Source organism: Sapajus apella, unplaced genomic scaffold (assembly GCF_009761245.1).
Source record: "Sapajus apella isolate SASKATOON/1434 unplaced genomic scaffold, GSC_monkey_1.0 scaffold175, whole genome shotgun sequence".
NCBI lineage: Eukaryota > Metazoa > Chordata > Mammalia > Primates > Cebidae > Sapajus > Sapajus apella.
In genome coordinates, this window is record NW_022437115.1 from 1,587,615 (window position 1) to 1,594,904 (window position 7,290).

Consider the following 7,290-nt stretch of genomic DNA (forward strand, 5'->3'; position numbering starts at 1 on the left):
AAAAAAAAAAAAAAAAAAAAAAGAAAAAGAAAAAGAAAGAAAGAAAACCAGTAGGCGCTAAGCAAAAGATATTAAGGTCACAATGTTTCGGAGAAGTTTTAGGGAATGAGCCACCTCTACCCCCGCTTCCACCCCCCCCCCACACACAAAGACAACGACCCCACAGCATCTAAAGGGAGTGCTAAGACAAGGAAAGTAGGAACAGGAACAGCAACACCACACACAAATCACCAAACCGAACGATTTTATAAAATTCTTGAAGTGGGGCCCATAAGGGTGGATATGGAAAAGTCACCTAAGATAAAAGAACAAGGTAAAAGGTACAAAGAAGACAAAAAGTCCCTTTTTTTCTGTTGGGAAATTATCAGAGCGCTAACAAGGAAGTAGAAAGATACCTTGAAATCCAACATTAAAATATGCAGAAAAAGAAAATGGTACCAAAAGGAGAGAAAAGGATTGTCCCAGAAAACGGACATCAAGCACAGCCAGCTCAGCACCAGGGCACTCCAGCGCAGCTGAGTGGACACAAAGAACCCAGAAAGCTAAAACAGCAGCTGAAGAAGAGACCGAGCCCACGCACTTAGGATGAAAGGCAACAAAACAATCTGAATTTTTGATCCAGACTGGTCTAACTGAAGCCGAGTGGAAACCAAGCTTCGGAAGAGCTGTGTGCCAAATAACGCCTGAAACTAACCAGAAAACTTTACAGAGTCCGGCGTTTTCTTCCCAAAGGAAAGGCTCTAAAAGTCTCCTTCGCTTTTTAAAAAGAATTTTCGGGAGACGATGGAAAAGTGAAAGAAGGGAACGCACAGTCTACCTTAGAGATGTAAACGGAGTACGTTCACTTTCTTTACAATTTTTAAGATTTGAGGCTTCTTCCCCCGTAACAACCCTGGCAGGCAGCCAGGAGTCCAAACCGTTTAAATCCGGGCCCCGGAGTTCAAGGTCCTCCCCGCAGCGCCGGGCGCCCATTTTCGGTCTTTCGGAATAGGGGAGGGAGCTGCGCGACCCCGCAGTCTGGGAGGACCCGGCTCGGGCAGCCTAACGCCGAAGACAAACGCGAGGACAGGGATCGGGAGCCGGGGACAAGAGTCCGAGAGCAGGCCCCTCGCTGCCGCCCCTTCCCCACCACTTAAGGGCCGAAAGCGGCGGCTGCGGAAAGGCCACCTCGGCCGCACGTGTGGGGGGAGGGGTGAAATCGAGGCGCGCGCGCGCGCGCTCCCCCCTCACCAAAGGCGCTCGCGAACCCGAGTAAAGGCGGCGACGAGCGCCGTTGTCATGGGGGAGGGGCGGGGGAGTCGAAGCCCGCCAGCGACAAGAACGGCAGGAAGGGGGAAGGGAGGCGAGGGCGTCCGCGCCAGCGAAAGGCGGGGAACGCGCGTGCGCGCGGAGGAGCGCGGCGACCTGAGCCGTTCTCCGCGCGCTTTGGCCTCGCGCCGGGGCCGCCGCCCCTCCCCCACCCGGCTCGCTGGCTCCCTCACCCTCTCACCCGCCGCCTCCGCCCGCCGCCTCCGAGGGGGAGAGGTCTTGCCGCCGCCGCTGCTCGAGCTCCCGAGTCCCTCGGGGCCTGGAGCTGCCGCCTCGCCTCGCCGGTCCGCCCGCCTCAGCCGACACCGACGCCTCCTCGCTTCCTCAGGGGCCGCAGCGGGCTCCGACTGCGCCACTCGCACCCCGCCTGGGCCGCGCTGCACGTCAGCACGACTAACTGCGTGCGTCAGCACGCAAACGCGCGTCGCGGGGCCCGCCGGGAACTGGAGCAGCCTTTCGCTCAGGCGCCGAACCCACACCGGGAAGTATCGTTTCTTAAGGCGCAGGGAAGATTTCACTCCTTTGCCGAAGGACTAAGCGTCCCGTCGGCCACTGCGACGAAGAACGGAGAAGGCGACCTAAGACACCGCGTATTCGGAGGCCTTCCGGTGCGGGGAGGAGCCCCCGGCCTAGCGCCACCTAAGCGGTGCCCCAGAGCGTCTCACCGCCCGCCGTCCACGCAGAGCATCCTGGGAGTTGTAGTTCGGGCGTGTCGCAGAGCCCGGATGCAATTTCGGCTCTGGGCGCGGCGGCCATTTTGTCTCCCCATGTTGGGAGGCGATGGCCCAAGCACGGCGGTGCAGCCGTTTTCATGTGAGTGTGGGCTTCCGGAGCGAGCCCGCGGCTGGATAGCATTCCGTCTTCCGTACCCGAGAGAAGCCGCCTCAGACCCCAGCTAGCAGCCATCTCCGGAGTCCCCGAGACTGGCTGCAGGCCCTGGACCTGCCCTAGGGGCCCAACCAACTGCCGGTGGCATAGGCTGCGCTCTGCTGCTGTGGACTGAGCTGAGGCCCGACGGCTGCCCCTGGGGGTGGAGTTCTCCTAGCTTCGGGTACGGCAGCCAGGCTGGGGTCCCACCAGAATCCGGGACGTGGTACCCGTGAAGGGACACGTACAGGAGCAAGGCAGGAGGGAAATTGGCACCTTAAAAGTTTACACTTTTTGGTGCCGTACTTCCTGTTACTTTTTCTAAGTCAGTGGTTCTGGGCCAGGTAATCAGCCAGTCTCCCTCACAGCAGAGTCGTAGACGCTGGGCTGCTTGGGCACAGGTTCAAATCGAACCCCACCGCTGGCGAGCGCCCCTGGACGCGCCCTTAGCTGTCCTTGTCAACTCAGGTGGCCTTGCACCCGAAACGACGCAGTACCACATAATGAACTGTCCATTTGAGTGTAAGGATTTATCTTTGCCATTATGGTTTGGAGGTGTTTTTTGTTTCTTTGTTTTTAAGAGCCAGGGTCTTACCCAGGCTGGTCTGGAATTCGGGGTTCAAGTGATCCTCCCACCTCAGGCTCCCAAGTAGCTGTGACTACCTGTGCATACCACCATATCTGGCTTTTTTTTAAAAAACGGTTTCACTTTTGTCACCCAGGCTGGAGTGCAGTGGCGCGATTGAGCTCAGTTCACTGCAACCTCCGTCTCCCCCGGGTACAAGTGATTCTCTTGCCTCAGCCGTCCAAGTAGCTGGGATTATAGGTGTGCGCCACCACACCCGGCTAATTTTTGTATTTTTAGTAGAGACGGGGTTTCACCATGTTAGCCAGGCTAGTCTCGATCTCCTGATCTCAGGTGATCTGCCTGCCTCACCCTTCTAAAGTGCTGGGATTACAGGCGTGAGCCACTGCGCCCGGCTAGTATTCGGCTCTAAGTTTTGTTTTTCATTTGTAATGTAAGCTCCCTGGCTTCCTGGAGCTTACATTACAAATAACTAGGCAATTACCAGACAGAACAGGTGCCAGGGAGGGTGGGGACAGGGTAGGGGGGTAAGGACAATGTCTGCAAAAGCATCCCGCCCTCCAGGGGGAGACCAGATGTCCAGGAAGCAACCTCCCAGCTGCCTAGGAGGGTTTCTCGAATTACCTTCTTATCTGGCGACCCCAGTCCCCATCCAGCCGGTCTTGCAGGGCTGCAAGCAGGGTCTCAGGCCTTCTGGTTTCCAGGCCCTGTGTGTGTTCCCAGTGCACTGGGCAGGATAGACTGATGCTGGTCCTCAGCGCAGGCATGGTGCACACAGCAAGCACAAAAAGTGCCTGGGCCCTCTCTGCAGTACTCAGACCCCAAAAATCCTTAGCTCTGAACCCCTGAGACATGCCCTGGTTCCTGTGCTCAGGACAAACAGATGTGAAACTCTGGAAGTGAGTGCAGGGAGGAGCCGCCTTCCGCGTGCGGCCATGACGTCCGAGGTCCAAGCCCTGTGGGCACCGCCTCCTCCTGCGGCTCTTTGTGGCCTTGGTGTAGCACACCTGGTGAGGTCGGCACTGTCCAGCCACCCCTTTCTTCTCGGGGTGAGGGGGAGGGAGGGTGTTCTCTGTGATGTAAGGGTTTAGAGCGCTTTTAAAGTGCTAATTGGGGCCAGGCGTCGTGGCTCACACTTTGGGTTGCTTGTAATCCCAACTCTTCGGGGTGCTTGAGGCCTGGGACTTCAAGACCAGCCTGGGCAACGTAGTGAGACTCCCACTATCTCTAAAAAAACAAGAAAACAGATAAATCACTCGTTTTACTTTTTTAGGATTCCTAGTCTCTTTGAAAGTGGTTAACAGTCATAAATTTACAAAATTTCAAAGCCTAGCACAGTGGCACACCTGTGATCCCAGCTGCTTGGAAGGCTGAGGTGGGAGAATCGCTTGATTGAGCCGATGCATTGGAGACAAGCCTGGGCAACATAGCAAAACCCCATCACTGTGAAAAGTAAGTAAATTATGAAAATCCAACTGAATTTTGACTGCCAAGCCTGGCACTTTTTTATGTAAAACTATTTCTTTAAAAAAAAAAACTTTGGTTCAATTCATTTACCTCAGAGAACAAAAAAGAAAAAAATTAAAATTAAAAAAACACACACCCACATAAAAGATCCATCAGACAAACCCATCACCTAAAAATTATAAAGTAATGAATATCTCAAAAAAAGAAAAGATAAAGTAATGAATATCTAAAGCATAAAGAGATGCTTCCTTAGCTGCCTGATGCCTCAACCCACTGTGCAGAGTGCCCAGAGCCATAGCAGGAGCCCCTCCAGCGCAGCCTCCTCAGAGTGTCCCTGCAGCGCTGGAGCCACTCAGATACATCCATGTTAGTGCACTAGTGGGACAACTTCGTCATGTTTAAAACATGGAGCCTGGGCAATATGGCGAAACCCCATCTCTACTAAAAATACAAAAATCAGCTGAGCATGGGGTGTACACCTTTAGTCCCAGCTACTTGGGAGGCTGAGGCAGGAGGATCACCTGAGCCTTGGGAGGTTGAGACTACAGTGAGCCAAAATTGTGCCACTGCACTCCAGCTTGGGTGACAGAGTGAGACTCTGTCCCCCCCACCCCCTAAAAAAGGAGCCTAAATGCCCATCTACAGGAAATGAGTTAAATTCATTCGAAATTCATTAATTATGAAATTAGGTCCATCTGGATGATGACATGATTAATTTAACTCTTCAATTACAGAATAAAGAGGAACTCTGCGGCCAGTCGTGGTGGCTCACGCTTGTAATCCTAGCCCTTTGGGAGGCTGAGGCAGGTGGATCCCCTGAGATCAGGAGTTCAAGACCAGCCTGGCCAACATGGTGAAACCCTGTCTCTACTAAAAAATACAAAAATCATCTGGGCATGGTGGTGGGTGCCTGTAATCCCAGCTACTTGGGAGGCTTAGGCAGGAGAATTGCTTGAACCTCGGAGGTAGAGGATGCAATGAGTTGAGATTGTGCCACTGCACTCCAGCCTAGGTGACAAAGGGAGACTCTGTCTCAAAAAAAAAAAAAAAAAAAAGAGTTCTGCATTCTCCCAGTGCTCAAGGCACCATGTCAGGCTACATTGTCATCAGGCTGGTAGGTGGGTGGCAGACAAATCCAGGCAGCACCCAGGAGCCCTCATGGCTCCCCTGCTCCAGCTTGGTGGCCACAGCCTGAGGCCCCTTCCCTCAGGGCTGCGCCAGGCCTGTGGAAATCTTTGTGACCCAGGTTTCACTCATGGGCCAAGATACTCTGCACTTGCTCTCAGCAGGGACAGCGCTCCGTGCAGTGCCTGCAGCCTTCATACAGCTCAGCTCTTCTTTCTGGGAGCTAGGAAGCTGTCAGCTTAGCTCTCTGTGGGCAGGGTTTTTAAAATTCTGTTTGTCTGCAGTCAGAGCTAATGGTCCCAGCACACAAATCCCCACCTACAGGCCTGTCAAGGAGGCACAAGGCCCACACCCATCCCTCCAGGTGCCCTTGTGCAAGTGACAAGCACCCACAGCCTCAGGGGAGTCCTCACTCCCCGATCTCAACATGTTGCTCTCTGCAGCGTTTAGCGCCCGAGATGCACAATCCCTGGAGGAAGATCGCCTAGTGGGCTGCACGCCCAGCACCACTCAAGGCCATAGGTGCAAATGTGGAGTCTGGTCTTCACGGGCCCTGGAAAGGAGACCTTTCCATACCTGGGGTTTGGGAGCAGTGGGAGGCAGGTGTGGGGAGAGGTGAGCTAGCTTACACAGCCGGGCAGGGGAAGGGAGTAGAAGGCTGAGACACAAAGCGGGGCTAAGATACAGTTCCTGTCCTGCAGGGTTCTCAGTGACCCCTGTACACTGAAGACTCCCTCTCCATCGGTGCTGTGCTGGGTCTGCTAGGTGAGGTCTCCAGTGCCCGAAGCCCTGTGTGCCAGGGCCAGGCCTACCCCAGAGCCCCACGCACCTTCCACGTCAGCCCCAGTGGTCAGTGGTCATGTCCTTCTCCAGGATATACAGCTGAAATTCCCACCTCCCCGAGCTCCAGCTTCCCTCCAGGCCAGTGTGGCTGATTTTGCCCACCCAGGAATACCCTGTGCAGAGGCCCCTCCAGGCAGGAGCCTGCCGTGCTGAGGAGGGCTTGTGAACTCCTGAGTGGCCCTACCTGCTGCCCCCAAGGAAGGTGGGCCCCAATACCATTACCCTGTGTTTTGAGCGGAAAATGTTCCAATAGGGCATGACTCCAAGTAGCTTAAAAATACAAAGCATGTGGGGAGGAGTCTGGCGTGCGGGCCCTTCCCCTCTTACCTGTCCCAATGTAATCGGTCAGCCTGGGGTTGGTTTCTCCCATGCCTTGTGTGTCTTTTGACAAACCCCCCTTGTGGCCGTCGGCCTTACTCAAGGCACAGGCCGAGGCTGTGTGGGGACCATGCTGTGCTGTCTGGCCGGGAACGTCTCCGTCACTAAATGCATCTGTGATCTGGTCAGTGGGATCACTCTACCCTCCCCAGCCAGGTACTAATTGTTGCCCCTCTGCAGCACCCAAATGCCTTTTCAACACAACTTTGCTGCCAGAGCATGTTGTGTTTTTTTTTGTTTTTTGTTTTTTGTTTTTTTTTGAGACGAAGTTTCACTCTTGTTACCCAGGCTGGAGTGCAATAGCGCGATCTCGGCTCACCGCAACCTCTGCCTCCTGGGCTCAGGCAATTCTCCTGCCTCAACCTCCTGAGTAGCTGGGATTACAGGCACGTGCCACCATGCCCAGCTAATGTTTTGTATTTTTAGTAGAGACGGGGTTTCACCATGTTGACCAGGATGGTCTCGATCTCTTGACCTTGTGATCCACCCGCCTCGGCCTCCCAAAGTGCTGGGATTACAGGCTTGAGCCACCGCGCCCGGCTGCGTTTTTTTTTTTTTTTTTTTTTTTTGAGAGTGAGTCTTGCTCTGTCGCCTCGGCTGGAGTGCAGTGAGTGACACGATCTCGGCTCACTGCAACCTCTGCCTCCCGAGTTCAAGCAAATCTCATGCCTCAGCCTCCTGAGTAGCTGGAATGGGATTACAGGCACGCGCTACCA

At 54.5% G+C, this 7,290-nt stretch overlaps 1 protein-coding gene across 13 annotated transcripts in view; it reads right to left on the bottom strand.

The window, feature by feature from the left end:
* SRRM2 (serine/arginine repetitive matrix 2) overlaps positions 1 to 1,711 on the bottom strand; it is a 24,808-nt gene extending 23,097 nt beyond the window's left edge. For 9 of the 13 annotated variants that reach the window (XR_004265387.1, XR_004265383.1, XR_004265385.1 and 6 more), the window contains exon 1: positions 1,490 to 1,649. The gene's annotated coding sequence lies outside the window, so the exon portion shown is untranslated. Of the gene's footprint in view, positions 1 to 1,481 lie in introns of all 13 variants that reach the window. The other 4 variants (XR_004265384.1, XR_004265386.1, XR_004265388.1 and 1 more) reach the window with 4 other exon arrangements.
* Positions 1,712 to 7,290: the final 5,579 nt, after the last annotated feature.